The 24,641-nt window shown below is 47.9% G+C and overlaps 1 protein-coding gene across 1 annotated transcript in view; it reads left to right on the top strand.

Moving 5' to 3' along the window:
* Window positions 1-24,641, top strand: part of TIAM1 (TIAM Rac1 associated GEF 1) — a 349,052-nt gene that overhangs the window by 25,389 nt on the left and 299,022 nt on the right. Inside the window, 1 exon segment of the mRNA XM_075333370.1 lies at window positions 11,237-11,278. The gene's annotated coding sequence lies outside the window, so the exon portion shown is untranslated.

Genomic DNA, 24,641 nt, shown 5'->3' with positions numbered 1-24,641 from the left:
TAGTTACCAGTACAGAGCACCGAGCATGGTAGTGCCCGCTCATCACTAGTTACGAGTACAGAGCACCCGAGCATGGTAGTGCTCGCTCATCACTAGTTACCAGTACAGAGCACCCGAGCATGGTAGTGCCCGCTCATCACTAGTTACCAGTACAGAGCACCCGAGCATGGTAGTGCCCGCTTATCACTAGTTACCAGTACAGAGCACCCGAGCATGGTAATGCCCGCTTATCACTAGTTACGAGTACTGAGCACCCGAGCATGGTAGTGCCCGCTCATCACTAGTTACGAGTACTGAGCACCTGAGCATGATAGTGCTCACTCATCACTAGATACGAGTACAGAGCACCCGAGCATGGTAGTGCCCGCTCATCACTAGTTACCAGTACAGAGCACCCGAGCATGGTAGTGCCCGCTCATCACTAGTTACCAGTACAGAGCACCCGAGCATGGTAATGCCCGCTTATCACTAGTTACGAGTACTGAGCACCCGAGCATGGTAGTGCCCGCTCATCACTAGATACGAGTACAGAGCACCCGAGCATGGTAGTGCCCGCTCATCACTAGTTACGAGTACTGAGCACCCGAGCATGGTAGTGCCTGCTCATCACTAGGTACTAGTACTGAGCACACGAGCATGGTAGTGCCTGCTCATCACTAGGTACTAGTACTGAGCACCCGAGCATGGTAGTGCCTGCTCATCACTAGGTACTAGTACTGAGCACCCAAGCATGGTAGTGCCCGCTCATCACTAGTGAAAGCCCTGGCGGTGTCTAAGCCCCTCTACTGATCCTACCCATCCTAAGGAGAAGCATCAGTATTTCTTACATTCAGGGAATGGTCCCACTGTGCAGCTGCCCCACATCTGGCTAGAGGCCACGTACTCAAGTTTGCCGAGTACCCCAGTCTCATCATGTGGTTGTTCCTGTTTTAGATGCCGTTTGTTTTGGTGACCGTTATCCAAGAGTAAGGCTGGCCTGGGATAAACTCTGTGCCATCTGGCACAATGTGATGGCATCTTAAAATTTTTCTTTTTATTTTGACCACTTCTGTGATCAAATATTGGGAATTTTTATTCACAGATTGTTTGTTCCAATTTTACATAAAGTAGAAGAAAAAAAAAAAAGATATAACCGGTGGGACTGAGGCCGGGGTCAGACTCTTGCGAGTTGATTGTCTGCGTTGTCTAACAAAGAGCCTCGCCCTGAAGTGGAAATTCTGAATTGTTTCGCCCGGCGCCATCTGCGGCATCTCCTCCTCTCTTTTGGCCGGTAGTGGTGGATCGGTGTGGAGGTGTACGCAGGTGTTGAGGACGCTGCGGCTGGTAGTTCTCCTGCTCTTACAATGACAATTGGAGATCAAACCGGGGTCACCAGGAGCGCCAGGACCACCAGCAATGTTGCAAATTTAGTGAATACTAGAGGTTACAATTTTGAAAAGCTCCACTGGTTATTCATTCCCTATAATGTGAAATGATCAGAATGTTTTCATATTTTTGGTTTGGGCACCTTTTAGTATTAATTTAACATACCAGTGTACAAATGCACTATGTGGCCAATAGACTAAAAAAGCTCTGCCTGGATTCCTTTCACTTGGGGAACGTGGCGAGGTAAGAAATTAGTGTTGGGGATCATCCATACACCAAAGTGTCATTTTAGGGTTTTAATGCAAAGTTTATGTATAGGTTCAGTGACTTGTCAGATGTGAAGGGGCAACCAACAAAAAATTGCACACGCAGGCCCACCCGCGTACAATTCCAGCCATGGTTTTCTGCAAAACTGAGTTCTACAAGACATGGAAAGATTTTCAGCATTGCATACATGCCATTAGTTTGGGGTATTAAGCCCTGATGACAGGTTCTCTTAAATGCTTGCTTAAAACGTCCATTATAGAACAGAGCTTTATTTACAGGTACGCGTGCTTCAGAGCAGAAATCTGCCAGAATTTTTGTAGAACTGGTGTCTGATAGTATTAGTAATATTATGCATTTCCAAAGTGGCTCATAATTCCTTACACAATGTTCCATGTGACAGACATTTAACATTTCAAAATGTGAAAAATTCTGTGAGATAAATTGAGATTTGTTCTGATATTTCCGCTTTCCCGCTTTTTTTTTTTTTTCTTCCCCCTTTGCCATCCCTACCTTCTTGATTCTTTCTCCTACGCCCTCCCCTTCTTCTTCCCTCCTACCCTCCCCTTCTTCTTCCTCTACGCCCCCCCCCCCCCCCCCCCCCCCCCCCCCCCCCCCCCCCCCCCCCCCCCCCCCCCCCCCCCCCCCCCCCCCCCCCCCCCCCCCCCCCCCCCCCCCCCCCCCCCCCCCCCCCCCCCCCCCCCCCCCCCCCCCCCCCCCCCCCCCCCCCCCCCCCCCCCCCCCCCCCCCCCCCCCCCCCCCCCCCCCCCCCCCCCCCCCCTCCCCCCCCCCCCCCCCCCCCCCCCCCCCCCCCCCCCCCCCCCCCCCCCCCCCCCCCCCCCCCCCCCCCCCCCCCCCCCCCCCCCCCCCCCCCCCCCCCCCCCCCCCCCCCCCCCCCCCCCCCCCCCCCCCCCCCCCCCCCCCCCCCCCCCCCCCCCCCCCCCCCCCCCCCCCCCCCCCCCCCCCCTCCCCCCCCCCCCCCCCCCCCCCCCCCCCCTCCCCCCCCCCCCCCCCCCCCCCCCCCCCCCCCCCCCCCCCCCCCCCCCCCCCCCCCCCCCCCCCCTCCCCCCCCCCCCCCCCCCCCCTCCCCCCCCCCCCCCCCCCCCCCCCCCCCCCCCCCCCCCACCCCCCCCCCCCCCCCCCCCCCCCCCCCCCCCCCCCCCCCCCCCCCCTCCCCCCCCCCCCCCCCTCCCCCCCCTTCTTCCCTTCTACGCCCTCCCCCCCTTCTTCTTCCCTCCTACGCCCTCCCCCCTTCTTCTTCCCTCCTACGCCCTCCCCCCCCTTTCTTCTTCCCTCCTACGCCCTCCCCCCTTCTTCTTCTTCCCTCCTACGCCCTCCCCCCCTTCTTCTTCTTCCCTCCTACGCCCTCCCCCCTTCTTCTTCTTCCCTCCTACGCCCTCCCCCCTTCTTCTTCTTCCCTCCTACGCCCTCCCCCCTTCTTCTTCTTCCCTCCTACGCCCTCCCCCCTTCTTCTTCTTCCCTCCTACGCCCTCCCCCCTTCTTCTTCTTCCCTCCTACGCCCTCCCCCCCTTCTTCTTCTTCCCTCCTACGCCCTCCCCCCCTTTTTCTTCCTCCTACGCCCTCCCCCCTTTTTCTTCCCTCCTACGCCCTCCCCCCTTCTTTTTCTTCCCTCCTACGCCCTCCCATTCCCCCTGGCCCTTTTCCTCCACTACCAAATCCAGCCTTGCAGAGGAGACGCTTCTCCTTAAAACTGTGGTTCCTATAATTTTGACACTTTGCTAATCTTAGCTTTCATTAATAGAGCAGACAATAGGTAAGTTACAGTTAGAATTTTTAAAATAACCCCACTGGCGGGGGGCTGCTTGGTGTTTGACACTAGTTAAAACTTTTCCATCGTCATGAACACAATTTGCTCGTGACTCTGATGTGACTGTAAAGGGGGACTCCGCGTCCTGCACTCGTTATCTCAGACTCTCCTATCGCAATAGCGCTGATCTTAGATATAGGGAAGATTTTGCGCACTGATCAACAGATATGGAGCTCTAACTACTGAAAAAAAAGGAAGGAATCCAAACATATGCTGGTAAAAGGTAGAGATTAACTTTAATCTCTTCCCTAAAATAATCTCCTAACTCATAGCGTCTGGGTGACGGCCCCTGATGACTCTGCACTGGCAGCGCCGCAGCATCTGTTACACCGGTCTGTTACTTCTGTGTCTGGGATTTTTACTTATCCTCTTAGGCATGTGACATTTTTGTGTATTTTATTTTTTGCTGTAAGTCACTTTTTTTTCCTTAAATTCAGAATTTAAAAAAAAAAAAAATCAATTTTCCTTTTGTATCTAAAAAATAATGTTCTTCCATCTATTTAGGGCTACTTCTGATTTATTTATTTTTTTCCATGGTTCTTGTCGCAAAACTAATTGTCCCCAGGAGAGGCGGATTCGCCGGCGTGCGCTCCTTCTGGCGTGCTGCCGCCTGTTCTTCCTGAAGCAGAACAGTATAATCGCTGGCACCTCTGCATGTTGGGCACGGAGGTAGAACTACAGTGTTTTGTGTCAGATTATGTCTACATGCTGAATACCTTCTCTGGACTGATAACTCCCATCATTCCCCTTCATACAGCGTGATCCGATGTCTCATTTTCACATCCCTTTTTAAAGCTGATCTGTGAGCAAATTTCACTATACAAACTGCGTATGGGTTTTGATGCATCCTGGACCTGATGAAGCTGGGTGTACTTACTTAGAAAATCCTTATCAGAATGGCTGTACTCATACCAGTGCGTATGAAAGCAAGCAACTTTACAAATTTGAGTTCAAAAATATATTTTACGACTCACTACCTAGGTCACCGACCACCTCCTAAGCAAGGGTCGTGCACTTGCAAACTGGTACGCAGCTTTGCAAGCGCAGTTCTGAAGCCGGATTGGATGGTTGCATTTACCCATGTTCATTGCTGCGTTTCTCCAATGCTGAAAAAGCAAAGCTGCCTCTTTTATTGCAGAATTCGAGAGTGCAGTTTGGGCACGCAGAATTATAAATTCAGCTCTGAAGTATTCAGTCTGCAACTTGATAAATTATAGGTAATTTATATGTTCATTTATGTATTGGGAGTATCTCCAGCAATGTCAAATGACCACTTTTTTTTTTTTTTGGAACCCAATAAAATTGTTAATTGACAACTTTAAAGATTGGGTATGGGCTTGAAATGTAGGACTTTCTTCTCCTGGTGATTCATTGTGCTATGAATAATTAAGTGCAGCATAAGTCAAGGTGACAATCGTTATGAAATTGCATATATTTAATAAGCCGTTCATCACCCAGAAAGACAATGAGGGAGGCTCCTCCTGCATTTGGTCTTATTGATCAAGTGACGCACAACTGAGTTCTGCAAGCTCTGAAGACCAAAAACCCACATGTGCATAGTGTGATTATGTACGATAGTTATAGAAGCTAAATAAAGCCATTTTTTTTTTTTGTATTAAACTGCAAATGCTGTGGGAAAAATTAAAAATCCTTCACTCTTCAGCAGATTATGGCTGACTGGGTAGGGTGGCTGGGATGGTTTGGCTGGGGTGAGTGGGTGGTTTGGCTGGGGTGGCTGGGATGGCTGGGGTGAGTGGGTGGGTTTGGCTGGGGGTGAGTGGGGTGGGTTTGGCTGGGGTGAGTGGGTGGGTTTGGCTGGGGTGAGTGGGTGGGTTTGGCTGGGGTGAGTGGGTGGGTTTGGCTGGGGTGAGTGGTGGGTTTGGCTGGGGTGAGTGGGTGGGTTGGGTTGGCTGACGTGGGTGGGTGGGTTGGGTTGGCTGACGTGGGGTGGGTGGGTTGGGTTGGCTGACGTGGGGTGGGTGGGTTGGGTTGGCTGACGTGGGGGTGGGGTGGGTTGGGTTGGCTGACGGTGGGGTGGGTGGGTTGGGTTGGCTGACGGTGGGGTGGGTGGGTGGGTTGGCTGACGGTGTGGTGGGTGGGTGGGTTGGGTTGGCTGACGGTGGGGTGGGTTGGCTGACGGTGGGGTGGGTTGGCTTGGCTGACGGTGGGGGTGGGGTGGGTTGGCTGACGGGTTGGCTGATGTGGGGGGGTTGGGTTGGCTGACGTGGGGTGGGGTGGGTTGGGTTGGGTTGGCTTACGTGAGGTGGGGTGGGTTGGGTTGGGTTGGGTTGGCTGACGTGGGGTTGGCTGACAGGCATAGAAGCCTCCTGGCTCCTGTGTCCCCTGACTTTTGATGGTTCCTCATGCTGAAAACAAGCAAACATTTCCGATGTCTGGAATAATGATATCTCACGTTGTGGATTTTCTTCCAGTCATTTTGCTGCCGAAGTTTTTAGGGAAATTTAATAGTAATAGGCAAGTGATGAGTGAGCACTACCATGCTCAGTGCTTGAAATGAGAAGATGGTGCTTGGACGGGCTCCTCTGGAATACAAAGGATAGTAGAAGTCTATGGATAACGCTTGCATTTTTCCGGAAGATCTTCAAGGAAAAAAATGGTAGTTCTCCATTGACTTCCCTTATTCTCGGTGCAGCAGTCATGCCCATCCGAGCTTCCTACTGCTCGTTAAAGAGTACAGAGCATGGTAGTGTCCGCTCATCACTAGTTACGAGTACCGAGCACCCGAGCATGGTAGTGCCCGCTCATCACTAGTTACGAGTACCGAGCACCCGAGCATGGTAGTGCCCGCTCATCACTGAAAATTGATTTTGGATTTGGGACAGCACTGCAATGGTCATGATGCCAGAGAGTAGTGCCGATACATTCTGCCAAGCCTTAATGAATTCGGCACATTTTACTCCAGAACTTCCTTTGTGAAAGAAGCATGTTCCTCTTATTTGACTTTGGGCGAATCTTGAAAATGCTGTGCACCGTTGCCAGAATTGTACATCAGCTGGTGCCTGGCATACATTTATGCCTTTTTGTTGTGTAAATTCGAAGTTTGTCGAGCGCTTGGTCAAGTCCCTCTCTGCCAGCTCTTCACCAGTCCTGGTCATTGTCACCAAACTTCTGAAGAATTCTGGTGACCATTGTCTTGATGAATCTCGGTCTATGTGGACATGATTTTTAAAGTGGAATTTTACTAGTTTAAAAAATTCAACATGTGCTTGTTGTTTCATAGATTTTCCCAATATTCTGGCTAATTTACTAGCTTTTATTAAGTAGAATCTCCATCTAGAATGGCGGGATTTGTAGTTTTACTGAAAATAAGGCAAAAGCCGCGGAGTGTTCAGGCGAAAGTGAAGAAAGAACAGACAAAACCGTGATGAAAAGCTTTAATTGTGTAATAAGAAGCGGATAAAGATGTTAGAAATGTGTGCGCCGGCGTAAAAGTGAAGTCTGCATCTGGGGCCGGGCAGAGAACGGAGCACTGTCTCCCAAATTAATGTGAGACCAAATTCAATTAGGAACCAGCTGTGAAATCTGCTCCTTACAAGATCCCTTTTGTTTCTTCAAAGTTCACATCTGATGTCCGTGTCCCAGCGTGAATTTCTGCAGCTTATTAACGGTTCTCATACCGGTCTTCCTGTACTGTGCCCATAGATTTCCATTGACTCTAACTCTAAAGGCCCCATCACACGGTACGATATATCGGGCCATATGTCTCGGGATCACGGAATTCGTGATGCACATCCTGCATCGTTAGAGAGGTCGTACCGTGTGACCCCTCTGAACGACTGTTAACGAGCAAAAATATTCACCTTATCATTGCTCGTTGACATGTCGTTCCTCCTTCTGCGCGCCGGTTGTTCGTCGTTCCCGAGGCAGCACATATCGCTACGTGTGACACCCCGGGAACGACTAACATCCCCTTACCTAGGTCCCACCGGCAAGAAGGAAGGAAGGAGGTGGGCGGGATGTTACGTCCCGCTCGTCTCCGCTCCTCCACTTCTATTGGGCGGCCGCTGTGTGACGCCGCTGTGACGCCGACTGACCAACCCCCTTCAGGAAGAAGATGTTTGCCGCCCACAGCGATGTCGTTAAAGAGGTGTGTGTGACAGGGGTTAACGACTTTGTGCGCCACGGGCAACTAATTGCCCGTGATGCACAAATGACGGGGGCAGGTTTGATCGCTCAATAAATCGTACCATGTAACGCTGCCTTAATGCATAACCAGCCGATGGTGATCGTCTCTGATCGCCGCCGTCCATCATTGAGCACTAAGGGGGTAGATGTGTGTCACTGCAACTTTATTTTATTGATCAAAAATGGCTCTTATAGCCACCTAAAAAAAATAAAAAAATAATTTGTATAGCTTAAATATTTGCCAGCCACCCTGCATATGCAGTTTCTAAGCACATTTGTTTCCTTGGCTACAGACTACAAACAAACCGTACGTAGTCTGATCCTGTGTTCTGTTCTATTGTTAACGACCAGTCGCTGGCGCCATTTTTTGGTGTCCCAGAGATCCCTTAATTTACCTCATTGATTGAGAGTGGATTAAATAGGAAAAAAAAAGAAATCACCCACCGTTCTGTGTATGCAGCTCCCATGGAAACAACCATTGTCTGATCCTGTAGTCTCTGGATTTGTCCTTTTCTCATGACGGTGGGTGGGTAAGAACTTGGTAGCTGGATTTTTTTTTTCCTTTTTGATTGACTGGAAGGACTGTTGTTGGACTCTATGCTGGTCACACGTGAGGCTTTGTCACAGTGTAGCAGTGGAGAGACTATGGCTGTGGTTGCTTCTCTTAGAGGATTTTTTCTTTTTTTTTTTTATTTTGGTTGAGTTTGGGTAGGGAGATTGTTGGCTCGGGATGAGATGGGGTTAAAGGTTTTTGTTGGGTTAAGGTTTACGTTGAGGTGTGGTTGGATATTGTTGGGTTGAAGTGGGGTTGGGGGAGATTGTTGGGTTGACGTGGGGTTTTGAAAAGATTGTGGGGTTGGAGGTTTTCGTTGGGTCGAGGTGGGGTTGGAGGTTTTTCTTGGTTCGAGGTGGGGTTGGAGGTTTTTCTTGGGTCGAGGTGGGGTTGGAGCTTTTTGTTGGGTCGAGGTGGGGTTGGAGCTTTTTGTTGGGTCGAGGTGGGGTTGGCGCTTTTTGTTGGGTCGAGGTGGGGTTGGAGCTTTTTGTTGGGTCGAGGTGGGGTTGGAGCTTTTTGTTGGGTCGAGGTGGGGTTGGAGCTTTTTGTTGGGTCGAGCTGGGGTTGGAGCTTTTTGTTGGGTCGAGCTGGGGTTGGAGCTTTTTGTTGGGTCGAGGTGGGGTTGGAGCTTTTTGTTGGGTCGAGGTGGGGCTAGAGCTTTTTTTTTTTTTTTTTTTTGTTTGCAGATTTTTCACAAAACCAAAAGGATTTCTTCATACCAGCAAAATCAGAGACCATATTGAAGTCTGACACACGTCAAGTGTTTTTTCTCCTTGCAGATTAGGTGCACAAGTCTGCAGCATTTCAATTGTAGCAGCATTTTTGCTGCAGATTTCTCCCGTTCTAATGAATGGGAACAATGTGACAAAAATGCATTGAAAACACTGCAAATACAAATGTTTTTGCCCCTGCAATTTTTTTTTTATTTTTCTTTCCTGCCAAAAGATGCAGAAATGGTGGCAACATTTCTGCGCCAAATCATAAACTTATTGACATACCCTTAGGCCCTGTGCCCATGCTGCATATTTTGACGCAGATTTTCAGAAATCTGCAGCAAAATCTGCATGTCCATTGTGAAGCCAGCAAAGTCTGAGAATTCAGAAGTGCCTGGGCCCATGTTGAGTATTTTTTCCCTTGCTTATTTGGTGCAGATTTCTTTTTTCTGCGCCAAATCTGCACAAATACAAAAGGGAAAAATAAGCAACGTGGGCACAGCACTTCTGAACTCTCAGACCTTGCTGGCTTCACAATGGACATGCAGATTTTTGCTGCAGATTTCTGAAAATCTGCGTCAAAGCTACACAGCGTGGGCACTGGGCCTTATAGTTCAGACAGCAAGCATATACATAAGAGGTCTTATCAATGTTAATTAATTGAAATGCTGGAGGTTTTTTTTTTTATATGTAGTATAATGTGACATTGTGTCCCAGTCCAAGAACTGATGTGAAGTGTCCATCCTCCTCCCGTCACCCTGGAAATGTAAGTTGTATTACCCGCTGCTTAGCAGCTTATACGGTTTCCGTGTTGGCGCTGCGGGTTTGGGTTTGTGCTCGGCCGGTGAAGTGTCTGCATGTTTTTAATTATATTGCATTATGGAAACGTGGCCAATAAAATGTAGGTCAGTCGCTTGCAGCCTGCTCCGCGCTCGGAGGAGAAGGAGGGAACTTGCCGCTTCCCTGACTGCAGCTGATCCGGGACATTTCTCCTTCATTTTAATAGTCATTGTTCTGAGGAATGTTGCCGATTACGCGCCCCCACCGGGTGTCATTGTGCCCCATGTCGCCTGTCAACACTTCTACTTTGTATATGAGATTCTACAGAAGACCATGGAATAGAAGCAATATTTTATTTAACAGGCGCATTGTCATATCTGTATATCCGTCCATATACACATTCTTTATCTGCGCCTACAATTTCCGTATGTACGAAATGAACCAGAACTTTAAGGCTGTGTTCACGTAACTAAGGCGTGGTCAGAACTTGCATGTGTTTTTTGTTTTTATTACCTCTATTTGCTGGGATCTTACAAAGTCACACAGAAAATTACTATAGCAGAAAAATTAAGAAACGTGTTTTTTTTATATAATGTATATATCCTTGATACTATTTTTTAGTAGTGCCTCAATCTTTTGTCTCCGGTGATGACTTTCACATCTTTGACGTTCCACGATTGGTTTGTGTGGGGGGAAAAAGAAAAATTAAAATCCTGTACTGAGATGCGTGTACCCCTGCTATGTACTGTGTAATGGCCATGTCTGATCGTACAGGGACATGGTCTGATCATACCACTGCTCTTGGGTCAGGAAGGAAGCACGAGTATAAAGAGACTATATGTATATATGTATATGTATATGTGTGTATATGTGTATGTGTGTGTATATATGTGTATATATATATATATATATATATATATATTTTTCTGTGAGGTAAAACATTTTTAACAAAATTAAAATCCTGTACTGAGATGTGTACCCCTGCTATGTATGTATGTGTGTGTATATATGTGTATATATATATATATGTATGTGTGTGTGTGTGTGTGTGTATATATATATATAATATATATATTATATTTTTTTTTTCTGTGAGGTAAAACATTTTTTTACCTGTTGTTTTTTTAATATTTTACCTCCCAGAAAGGGGCATTTGCAATTCCCTGTGTGTGTGTGTGTGTGTGTGTGTGTGTGTGTGTGTAATATATATACCACACACTATCGCAAATGCTCCTTTCTGTGAGGTAAAGCATGTAAAGTATATTATTAATAGTAATAATTATAAAATTAATATTATTATTCCTACAGCAGAGGAGCTGTGTTATGATCAGACCATGTCCCTGTACGGTCAGACACGGCCATTATACAGTACATAGCAGGGACACATATATAAGATTATCTCAACACAAGAATATTTTTTTTTTTTATAATCGCATCCAATTGTGGAAATTAATAGTATTCCAAGATCCATTGATTAAGATGTTTTTTGTGCCACCAAACCCCCCCCAAAAAAAAACCGTTTTAGAAAACAAAAAAAATCACTTATTTGACCATAATGCCCTAACCAGATTCCCTTTTTCCCCTTAGGTGGTGTGACGTTGGAGCAGTGTGATGGAGTCCGGACCCCGGGTATGTAATTATCAGATCCTGACCATGTGCTGGTGGTCCCGATGCTCTCTTCTCCCTGTGGGGCTGTTGGCTTTATTTTTCCCATTGGTCGTAATTTCTCTTTACGTTGCTCCTTTCCCCCCTCATATTATGTGCTGATATAATGCAGTCTCTGGGTCTAATCCGGAGCCGCGTCCATTCGTGTTCAGTGATCAAAGCTGCAGTAAAATGCAATTAATGGCGTTGATAAAACCCTTTTATACGGGGTTGAATTTCAGTTCAGTAAGTAATGAGATGATCACGGGGATAAGCGGAGCACTCTTTTAAATATTTAGCCAAGTTTTAAAGTATCCGAGAAATACCTTTGTGTTGGCGTTGAGCTTTCTTTGGCCGCGGTCCAGGATGTTGTAATGTCGCCCAGCCGATTTGGGGCTATTTTGGGCAGAGTGCAGAACGGCTGCCGTCACCGGCATCAGCACATTGTGTCATGCACCCGGGGTTATACGGGTGATTTTATAAGATGACTTCATTTACGCTGTGATAACTGAACCGATATTGGACAGAAATACAGAGATAACAAAATCATTGTGTGCCCACATACTGTGCATGATTGCTAGATTTTGCTGCATATTTTATAACTTTTTGTTACTGTTTTTTTTTTTTTTCTCTGTTAAAACTTCCTTGGTTAACTAAGAATAGTAAAAATTAATGTTCTTGTTTTTTTTTTTTTTTTGTTTTTCTGTTTTTTAAATCGAGGTTTTACCTTTTTAAATGTATTAAAATCTGTGTTTTTTTTTTTTTTTGCTATGTAAAATTGAAAATAAATTAAATATTTTTATTTTTACACTGTCGACTAATCATGCTAGACTCACACTTCATGTTCTGTACAGATGACTTGTTGACAATCTCCTCATCCTTACAGGATAACATCGACTGATAACAGCTCTATGTACAGTAGATAACAGAAGATCCACCATTCACAATAGATGTCACAGCTCTTTCTCCTCCTGAACAATGACTGATAACACCTCTATATACAGTATATAACACTGGTCCACCATTCACAATAGGTGATATCACAGCTCACCTCCTCCTGTATGACTGTTAACTCTAGTTACAGTAGAGAACACCAGATCTTCCATTCACAGTAGATGTCACAGGTCACCTCCTCCTCTTGTAAAATGACTGCTAATACCTCTATATACAGTAGATAACACAGGGTTCACTATAGGTGATGTCACAGCTTGCCTCCTTCTCCTGTACAATGACTGATAACGTCTCCTAGATATGTGGCTCCTGCGATGAATTCTTAATTTGTTTCTTTTGTTTTTAAGATGGTGGTTAGAAAGGAAAAAAAAATCAAACATTTATGAAATTAACTTGCTTTAAACAATTCTTCCTTCTCTGACACGTTCTCCTCAGTAGTTTTTAGGACCCTCCTATGCCACCCGGTGTGGAGCTTTTAAACGTCTAGTAGCGCCTCATAGTTCTGCTTTGTTGCCCCTTTTATTATATTTTGGATGTATCCTGGATGGGGTATAGGAGCAATGGCTTTACTTGAAACCCCATGAGCAGTAAGGGGCTTCTTGTTTCCTATCTTGATACTGTTGGGAGGGATACAAGTAATTAATGGCCTCTCCTTCTCTTGGTCAGTAACAGATATTCTGAGGTGAATTCTGAGGTGAAGTCGCTCACTCTGAGGGTGGAAAAGTCAGTCGCTCCAAGGCTCGGCACAGGCGCTTCTCCTCAAGTGCCTAATAAGTTCTCCTGACGCACAGAGAAGACCTAGAAGGTGGCATGGTGGGCACCGGAGCAGGTCATGCCATGGAGGTCTGCAGGCCAATGGGCAGCACTTGGGTGATTATCGGTGGCCGATGTGCAGTCTTGTAGGTCAGGAGGATGTTATATGGGGCAGCGGCTTCCTGAGGAGAACTTATCCCTCTTTAGGTGTCTTCATCGTTGGATGAATCCAGTGAATTTGGTCATATTCTGCACCCGTGTTAACTGGCTGTTAAATATATGACTGACTTATATATACTTGTAGGGGAGACAGGACAACAGCTCAGGACAAGGATGAATTCTCACCGCCACACAATTAGAGAAAAAAGGATGGATCTACCTGTGGCCAAACATTTTTGTAACCCAGACTACAGCATCATGGACAAGGCTGGTATTGAAAGGAAATTTCAAGTCCCAGAGAGACAGAAGACTATGGGAGTACAAACTTATGATGACCTTTGACACATTCAGAGAAGGAATGAATGTGTCACATAGATTAATGTCTTTTTACATCAGTTAAGAGATCTGCTCCTCTGACCATCCGGGGGCACAAAAGCCCTGGCCAGACCCTTATCAGAGGACAATAAAACTTTCACACTGAACTGCAGCAAAATTTATGGCCACAACAGTTTGCCCCTGCCATAGTGATAGTTCTGTTTCATGTAACTTTTTTTTTTTCTTTTTCTTTACTGCACTATTCTATGTCCTGTTGTGTATAAATATGTGACTCTTCAGATTTTGTGTTATACCATGCCTGATGAGACCTGAGTAGTCTCGAAAGCTTGCAATTATTACCATCTTTTCAGTTAGCCATTAAAAGGTATCAACCACTGAGGACTTCAGTCCTTCTAAACAATTTTTTTATATATATATATATATATATATATATATATATATATATATATATATATATATATATATATATATATATTATTTATTATAGCGCCATTTATTCCATGGCGCTTTACAAGTGAAAGAGGGTATACGTACAACAATCATTAAGGCTATGTGCCCACGCTGCGGATTTTGCCGCGGATTTTCCGAAAATCTGCAGCAGCAGCACTTCCAAGCCATTTCAATGGCATTTTGGAAATGCTGTGTCCATGCTGCGGATTTGCCGCGGATTTTGATCCGTAAAAATCTGCAGCATGTCAATTATTGTTGCGGATTTTGGTGCGGATTTTGGGAATAGAATGGGAAAAAAAAAAATCCGCATCAAAATCCGCGGTAAATCCGCGGCAAAAATAAGGTGCGGATTTGCCTCGAAAGTCGCGGATTTTCATGCAGAAAAATCCGCAGGTACATTCTACCATGGACACATAGCCTAACAGTACAAGACAGACTGGTACAGGAGGAGAGGACCCTGCCCGCGAGGGCTCACAGTCTACAGGGAATGGGTGATGGTACAATAGGTGAGGACAGAGCTGGTTGTGCAGTGGTCTACTGGACTGAGGGCTATTGTAGGTTGTAGGCTTGTTGGAAGAGGTGGGTCTTGAGGTTCCTCTTGAAGCTTTCCACGGTAGTGGAGAGTCTGATGTGCTGAGGTAGAGCGTTCCAGAGTATGGGGGATGCACGGGAGAAATCTTGTACACGATTGTGGGAAGAGGAGATAAGAGAGGAGCAGAGAAGGAGATCTTGTGAGGATCTAAGGTTGCGTGCAGGTAGGTACCGGGAGACTAGGTCACAGATGTAGGGAGGAGACAGGTTGTGCATGGCTTTGTATGTCATGGTTAATGTTTTGAACTGGAGTCGTTGGGCGATGGGAAGCCAGTGAAGGGATTGGCAGAGTGGCAAGGCTGGGGAGTAGCGAGGGGATTAAGCGGGCCGCAGAGTTTAGGATAGATTGGAGGGGTGCAAGAGTGTTGGAAGGTAGGCCAGAGAGCAGGAGGTTGCAGTAGTCGAGGCGGGAGATGATGAGGGCATGCACTAATGTTTTTGCAGATTCTTGGTTAAGGAAAGCACGGATCCGGGAGATATTTTGGAGTTGTAATCGGCATGAGTTGAAGAGGGCTTGGATGTGTGGCTTGAAGGATAGAGCAGAGTCGAGGGTCACGCCAAGGCAACGAGCTTGTGAGACTGGGGTGAGTGAGCAACCATCTAGTTTGATGGAAAGGCTTGTTGGAGGAGATGAGTGAGGAGGAGGAGGAAAGACAATAAACTCTGTTTTGTCCATGTAAAGTTTTAGGAATCGTGCAGAGAAGAAGGATGAAATAGCAGAGAGATATTGTGGTATTTTGGTTAGAGAGGTAATGTCAGGTCCAGAGAGGTAGATCTGTGTGTCATCGGCATAGAGATGATACTGGAAGCCGTGGGACTCTATGAGCTGTCCCAGGCCGAAGGTGTAGATGGAGAACAGCAGGGGTCCAAGAACTGAGCCTTGAGGGACACCGACAGGGGGCGAGATGAGGAAGTGGTGTGAGAATGGGAGACGCTGAAAGTTCGGTCGGTTAGGTATGAGGAGATCCAAGATAGGGCCAAGTCTGTGATGCCCAGAGATGAGAGAATCTGTAGTAGGAGGGAATGGTCTACTGTGTCGAAGGCAGAGGACAGGTCCAGGAGGAGGAGGATAGAGAAGTGTCGCTTGGCTTTGGCGGTTAGTAGATCATTGGTGACTTTGGTTAGGGCAGTTTCGGTAGAATGTTGTGGTCGGGAGCCATTGAAGCCGGTCAAAGAGGGAGCAGGAGGAGAGGTATGAGGACAATTCAAGATGGACATGCTGTTCCAGTAGTTTTGAGGCGTAGGGGAGAAGGGATATGGGGCGATAGTTTGACACAGAGGATGGGTCAAGGGAGGGCTTTTTGAGGATGGGTGTAATAGAGGCATGTTTAAAGCATGAAGGGAATACACCACTTGCTAGTGATAGGTTGAAGAGATGGGTTAGGGCTGGGATGAGGACTGCGGTGATGTTGGGGATGAGGTGCGATGGGAGCGGGTCCAGTGCACAGGTTGTTAGATGTGATCTTGAGAGTAGAGTGGAGAGATTGTTTTCTGTCATGGTGGAGAAGCTGGATTTGGAGGAAGAGGGATGAGTAGCTATGATGAGGGGCTGTGGGGATTGTGGGCCAAAGCTTGCTCTGATGTTGTCAATCTTCCGCTTGAAGAAAGAGGCAAAGTCTTCAGCTGAGAGGAGAGGGAGGTGGTGACGGAGGATAGAATTGAAAGTGTTGAATAACTGTTTAGGGTTGTGAGGGAAAGAAGATATGAGGGATGAGAAGTAGGTTTGTTTTGCGAGTTTTGTGAGTGTGGACTTGAAAGTGGTGAGGGACTCTTTATATGCAATGAAGTGCTCAGTGGAATGAGACCTCTTCCATCTGCGCTCAGCAATTCTGGAAGCCCGTCTTAGTTCTTTAGTCTGCCTTGTGTGCCAGGGTTGCCTGTTGATTGTGCGGGTTTTGGTGTGTGTGAGGGGGGCAGCTGATTAGAGAGCTGCAGAGATTGTAGTGTTGTATAAAGTTGCAGCGGCATCTGCATCATGTAGAAATGCAATGTCTGTGAGGGGGAGAAGGGACTGAGAAAGGGCGTGTAAATCAATGTTTGATATTTCTGCGAGGGTGTAAAAATTTGTGGAGGGGGGGTTGCATACTTGGAGAAGAGAGGGAAGAGAATGTGAGTAGGTTGTGGTCAGACAGGGGGAGAGGCAAGTTAGAGAGGTTAGATAGGGAACAGAGGCGAGTGAAGATGAGGTCCAGCGTGTGGCCATCTTTGTGAGTAGCTGCAGAAGACCATTGGGTGAGGCTGAAGGAGGAAGCGAGTGTTAGAAGTTTGGAGACAAATGAGTGGGAAGTGTCAATGGGGATATTGAAATCACCCATGATGATGGTGGGGATGTCGGTGGAAAGGAAGTGTAGTAGACAGCTGGTGAAATGATCAAAAAAGGCAGTGGCTGGCCCTGGAGGGCGGTAAATGACAGCCAGTTAAAGGTTGGAGGGGGCGTAGATGCGTACGGACTGCACCTCAAAAGATGGGAGCGTGACAGAGGGTGGTAGTGGAATTGGTGTAAAGGAGCATTGGTCGGACAGGAGCAAACAAACTCCTCCACCATGCTTGTTAGTGGGGCGGGGAGTGTGAGAGAGTTGGAGACCGCCATAAGAAAGTGCAGCAGGAGAGGCAGTGTCAGAGGGGGTGAGCCAGGGTCAGAGGGGGTGAGCCAGGTTTCTGTGATGGCGAGGAAAGAGTTTATTAGTGATGAAAAGATCATGAATGTAGGATAGTCTGTTGCAGACATAGCGAGCGTTCCATAGAGCTCCTGTTAGTGGGACTGGAGGAGCGGGGGCTGGGTGAATGGGTATGAGGTTTGCGAGGTTGAGGAAATTTGTTAGGCTATGTGCACACGGTGCGTTTTTCTCGGCGTTTTTCGGGTGCGTTTTTGGCCTCAAAACTGCATGACTTTGCTTCCCCAGCAAAGTCTATGAGTTTTCATTTTTGCTGTCCCCACACAGCGTTTTTTTTCAGCTGCGTTTTTGTGGTGACCACAAAAACGCAGCATGTCAATTATTCCCGCGTTTTTCACTGCGCTTTTCATCCATTGAGTTCAATGGGATGTTGAAAGACGCAATGAGAAACGCAAATAGCTGCGTTTTGGTGCGTTTCTAAGACCAAAAACGCAGCTATAAGCGCAGGAGGTGGGTAGTAAAGTGACGTGTACAGGAAGAGGATTCCTTCTGTCAGTATAGACAGAAGCATGAATCCTCCCGGTACAGTCACCGCCGCGTCCATCTCCCGTCCTGTGCATGTCAGCTGCCGTGCGGCGCCATGTACAGGCAGGAGGTGGAAGCGGCTGCGAAAACAAAAGTTAACAGTAGAATAAAAAAAAAAAAGTTATACTCACCTGTCTGCAGCCTCGCGGTGCCATGCCCGCTCCCAGCTCCTGTCACGGTATCGCCGCTCCCGCTCCGGCTGTGTGCAGTCTCCCCGGGGCAGGACCTTGCTTGCAGGACCTGGCGGTGGATCACCTGATGCAGTCACCTGACGCATCAGCTGATCGAGTCTCGGGCTGACGCGGGCGCCCGGCCGGTATCAGCGGATGCGTCAGGAGACTTCATCCCTGATTACCGGCAGCTGCTGCAGCGATCGGACAGGATCAGACTCCCGCCCCATCGCTCCGGGAGCTGCCGGTAATTCAGCACATAAGTGAGTATTATTTTTTTTTTTTTTCTACTGATGCATCAGCTGATTGTATAATCGGCTTTTATACAATCAGCTGATGTGTGATGGGATTCACATCCTTTAACCTGACACATCATCTGATCGCTTTGCCTTCCAGCAAACCGATCAGATGATATTGGATCCGGATTGGACGGCGCGGGACCCTGACCCAGGATTACTGCGGAGGGGGGTGCTTTATTTCAATAAAGATGGCGGCACTAATTGTGTTGTTTTATTTCTAATAAAAATATTTTTCTGTGTTGTGTTTTTTTTTTATCTTTACTAGAAATTCATGGTGGCCATGTCTAATATTGGCGTGACACCATGAATTTCGGGCTTAGGGTCAGCTGATAATATACAGCTAACCCTAACTCCATTATTACCTGGCTAGCCACCCGGCATCAGGGCAGCCGGAAGAGTTGGATACAGCGCCAGAAGATGGCGCTTCTATGAAAGCGCCATTTTCTGGGGTGGCTGCGGGACTGCAATTCACAGCGGGGGTGCCCAGAAAGCATGGGCACCCTGCACTGTGGATTCCAATCCCCAGCTGCCTAGTTGTACCCAGCTGGACTCAAAAATGGGGCGAAGCTCATGTCATTTTTTTTTTTAAATTATTTCATGAAATTCATGAAATAATTTAAAAAAAAAAGGGCTTCCCTATATTTTTGGTTCCCAGCCGGGTACAAATAGGCAGCTGGGGGTTGGGGGCAGCCGTACCTGCCTGCTGTACCCGGCTAGCATACAAAAATATGGCGAAGCCCACGTCATTTTTTTTTTTTTGGGGGGGCAAAGAAATCCTGCATACAGTCCTGGAAGGAGGATGCTGAGCCTTGTAGTTAGACAGCTGCTGTCTGCTCTCCTGCATACACTATTGGATGGAGGATGCTGAGCCTTGTATTGTTCGGACAGCTGCTGTCTGCTGTCCTGCATACACTATTGGATCGAGGATGCTGAGCCTTGTAGTTCTGCAGCTGTCTGCTCTTCTGCATACACTAGTGGAGAATGAAGAACACATTGAAGAAGGAAATGACATCAGACCTTTTTTTTTTTTTTTGTTCACTGATAAAAAACGCATAAGCAAAAACGCAGCAAAACGCAGCAAAAAAACGCACCAAATCGCGGCAAAACGCGTGCGTTTTTAGCCGCGTTTTTTCGACGCAGGTGCGTTTTTGTGCGTTTTTAGCGGCCAAAAACGCACAAAAACGCAGCGTCAAAAAAACGCAGCGTGTGCACATAGCCTTAGATTGTTGAAGAGGGTTTGAAGTGACAATAGGGATGTGGTGAGGAGGACCAGGATTTGAAGCAATATCACCAGCAGTGAGGAGAAGCAATGAGTGTTAGTAAGTGGGAGCAGGAGAGGCCATGAGATGGACGTGTGTGTCTGGAGACACTGGGTGAAATGTGGAGGAAAATGTCTGAGGGGAAGGTGAGATGGGTGGGGAGGATGGAGGGAGAGATGAATAGTTCATTACTGGCTTTAGGGATCAGAGGGGCCAGTAAAAAGTGAAGTATTATAGGGGTGAAGGCGAATAGAAACACAAACATTGTTTACATTGCCTATGTAATATATATATATATATATATATTATATATATATATATATATATATATATATATATATATATATATATATATATATATATATATATATATATATATATATATATATATATATATATATATATATATATATATTAATTAAAAATGTTTTTCTTTTTTAAGGATGCGATGAGGTTCAGGAAAGATTGACTTAAGATTTAAAAATAGATATGTTTTACATATAATAAAAATGAAAAACAAGAGTTCATTGTATGTTGATCAGTTACAGAAAAGAAAAAGTAGTATTGTTCTTTATATTACGTGATGGACTCTTTGAAATTCTAGTGGATAATAGTCCATTTCTTTACTAAATCAGGAAAGCTCGTCTCTTCTTTCATGTATCCTAGCTTGGATCCTAAATGGTCTAGGGCAGGGGTCGGGAACCTATGGCTCGCGAGCCAGATATGGCTCTTTTGATGGCCGTATCTGGCTCGCAGACAGGGCTCCTACCTGTCTATGGGAAGGATCAGGGCCGGCGCCAGCACAATTGAGAGCAATGATGAGAGAGTGAGCGGCTCCCTCTCTTATCATTCTCCCCGCTGTGACTGTCGGCGTTCTTCTGACAGCTCTGCAGCGAGCGTGGTGACGTCATCACTGCGCGCCTGCTGAGAGGTCAGCGAGCGACAGCAATGGACGATGCGCCGAGGAGACCGGATCAGCGGGGGAACGAGTGAGCCGCCCCTCTACTGACACTGGGCTCCCCTGACTCACAGGCGGCCACTACACAGCGGCACTAGTACACATAGGGGCCCGGCAGCCGCTCTGCGTCTATGTGTAGTGCTGCTGTGTAGTGGCCGGCCTGTGAGTCAGGGGAGCCCAGTGTCAGTAGAGGGGCCCCTGACCTGGAGAGGCCACCAGCCGTGTCTGAGCTGCAGGAGTGCTAGTCCTGACCTGCACAGCAGACGGGATCTCCATCCTGCAGGACCTGCGATGACGTCACGCCCATGTGACTGTGTGGCAGGAGACACAGGAGGCCGGCAGAAAGCAAGATACTGAATCCTGAAGGAGATTTGGACACATGACTGGTAATAAGAAAAGAGGGGACATGAGGGGGAGGGGGCTGCAGGGTGAGGGGCATATGAGGGCTGCAGACTGACAGAAGGATGTGAAGGGGTGCACAGTGTTTGAGAGGGGTAAGTTGGGGTACAGGCAGGGTGAGATGTGAGCAGGGTGTGTGAGATATGGGGGTGTATTGTGTGTGATATGGGGGGTGCAGGCTGTATGGGGAGCAGGGTATGTGACATATGGGGGTGTAGTGTGTGAGATCTGGGGGGTGCAGGCTGTATGGGAAGCAGTGTGTGTGTGTGGGATATGGGGGGTGCAGGCCGTATGGGGAGCAGTGTGTGTGTGTGTGTGTGTGTGTGATATGGGGGGTGCAGGCTGTATGGGAAGCAGGGTGTGAGAGATATGGGGGTGTAGGCTGTATGGGAAGCAGGGTGTGTGAGATATGGGGGTGTAGTGTGTGTGATATGGGGGTGCAGGCTGTATGGGGAGCAGGGTATGCGACATATGGGGGTGTAGTGTGTGGGATATGGGGGGTGCAGGCTGTATGGGGAGCAGTGTGTGTGTGTGTGATATGGGGGGTGCAGGCTGTATGGGGAGCAGTGTGTGTGTGTGATATGGGGGGGTGCAGGCTGTATGGGAAGCAGGGTATGTGACATATGGGGGTGTAGTGTGTGAGATCTGGGGGGTGCAGGCTGTATGGGAAGCAGTGTGTGTGTGTGTGGGATATGGGGGGTGCAGGCCGTATGGGGGGGCAGTGTGTGTGTGTGTGTGTGTGTGTGTGTGTGATATGGGGGGTGCAGGCTGTATGGGAAGCAGGGTGTGAGAGATATGGGGGTGTAGGCTGTATGGGAAGCAGGGTGTGTGAGATATGGGGGTGTAGTGTGTGTGATATGGGGGTGCAGGCTGTATGGGGAGCAGGGTATGCGACATATGGGGGTGTAGTGTGCGGGATATGGGGGGTGCAGGCTGTATGGGGAGCAGTGTGTGTGTGTGATATGGGGGGTGCAGGCTGTATGGGGAGCAGTGTGTGTGTGTGATATGGGGGGTGCAGGCTGTATGGGGAGCAGTGTGTGTGTGTGATATGGGGGGTGCAGGCTGTATGGAGAGCAGTGTGTGTGTGTGATATGGGGGTGCAGGCTGTATGGGGAGCAGTGTGTGTGTGGGATATGGGGGGTGCAGGCTGTATGGGGAGCAGTGTGTGTGTGGGATATGGGGGGTGCAGGCTGTATGGGGGTGCAGGCTGTATGGGGAGCAGGGTATGCGACATATGGGGGTGTAGTGTGTGGGATATGGGGGGTGCAGGCTGTATGGGGAGCAGTGTGTGTGTGGGATATGGGGGGTGCAGGCTGTATGGGGAGCAGTGTGTGTGTGGGATATGGGGGGTGCAGGGTGTCTGGGCCACTGACAGATACAATTGCTCCAGCGGTCACTTAGTACACAAAGGAGTGTTCCTCTCTGCTGCACTAAGCCACCGCTGGACCTAAACAATAATTCGCTGTAAAATAATAAAATAGATAATTGACATAACTGACAATGCGTTGTGTGACATGTCCAATATTCCAGCTTCTTTCTTCTGCGAATGCCTCAAAGCTGGCATTCTCTCAACATCAGGTGGGAAGAATGCCAGCTTCCAGTCATGCGCAGGAAAAAGAAGAAGCCAGACTGCTGGACTGATGTCATGCATCGCAAGTTCACAATGTAAGTTATTTATTTGATTTTTTTACTGCTAATTACCATTGTTTCAGTCCAGTTGTGGCTTTATACAGCAGGGAGGAGCATTCCTTGCTGTACTAAGTGAACATTGGAGCGATTGATCTGTCAATGGCCCTTTAAACATATTGTACGGCTCTCGCGGAATTATATTTCAAAATATGTGGCGTTTACGGCTCTTAGCCAAAAAGGTTCCTGACCCCTGGTCTAGGGCTAGGGCATTGTCATGCTGAGGCCTAGTACATGTGCTCTATTGGGAATATTCCTGTACCTCTGACATGACGCGTGTTGCTTCAAAGACTACTCTCCAGTCAAGTGAGCCCCCCCTTTCTGTGTGTCACATGATGTGGTATTATGTTTTAATGACAACTAGTTTTGTCTGTCATGGGTAATTCTGCCTTGCAGATGCCATGCTTAACCAAAATTACACACTGATATGCTCATCAGCAAAAATGATAGATATATAGATATACGCACACATGCATACGCACACATGCATACGCACACATGCATACATACGCACACACACACACACACGCTTACATACACACACACACGCTTACATACACACACACACGCATACATACACACACACGCATACATACACACACACGCATACATACACACACACACGCATACATACACACACACACACGCATACATACACACACACACACACGCATACATACGCATACATACACACACACACGCATACATACACACACACACGCATACATACACACACACACGCATACATACACACACACACGCATACATACACACACACACACGCATACATACATACACACGCATACATACACACACACGCATACATACATACACACACACACGCATACATACATACACACACACACGCATACATACATACACACACACACGCATACATACACACACACACGCATACATACACACACACACATACATACACACACACACGCATACATACACACACGCATACATACACACACACACGCATACATACACACACACACACACGCATACATACACACACACACACACACGCATACATACACACACACACACGCATACATACACACACACACACGCATACATACACACACACACACGCATACATACACACACACACACGCATACATACACACACACACACACGCATACATACACACACACACGCATGCATACACACACACGCATACATACACACACACGCATGCATACACACACACGCATACATACACACACACGCATACATACATACACACACACGCATACATACACACACACACGCATACACACACGCATACACACACACACGCATACACACACACACGCATACACACACACTCACGCATACACACACACTCACGCATACACACACACTCACGCATACACACACACTCACGCATACACACACACGCATACGCACACACACACACACACGCATACACACGCATACGCACACATATATACACACACACACACACACACACGCATACGCACACATATACACACACGCACACACGCATACGCACACACACACGCATACGCACACACACGCATACGCACACACACGCATACACACACGCATACACACACGCATACGCACACACACGCATACGCACACACACGCATACGCACACACACACGCATACGCACACGCACACGCACACGCATACGCACACGCATACGCACGCACACGCATACGCACGCACACGCATACGCACGCACACGCATACGCACGCACACGCATACGCACGCACACGCATACGCACGCACACGCATACGCACGCACACGCATACGCACGCACACGCATACGCACGCACGCATACGCACGCACACGCATACGCACGGCACACGCATACGCACGCACACGCATACGCACGCACACGCATACGCACGCACACGCATACGCACGCACACGCATACGCACGCACACGCATACGCACGCACACGCATACGCACGCACACGCATACGCACGCACACGCATACGCACGCACACGCATACGCACGCACACGCATACGCACGCACACGCATACGCACGCACACGCATACGCACGCACACGCATACGCACGCACACGCATACGCACGCACACGCATACGCACGCACACGCATACGCACGCACACGCATACGCACGCAC

Source organism: Anomaloglossus baeobatrachus, chromosome 2, assembly GCF_048569485.1.
Source record: "Anomaloglossus baeobatrachus isolate aAnoBae1 chromosome 2, aAnoBae1.hap1, whole genome shotgun sequence".
Taxonomy (NCBI): Eukaryota; Metazoa; Chordata; class Amphibia; order Anura; family Aromobatidae; genus Anomaloglossus; species Anomaloglossus baeobatrachus.
This window is presented reverse-complemented; position numbering and strand designations above follow the sequence as displayed.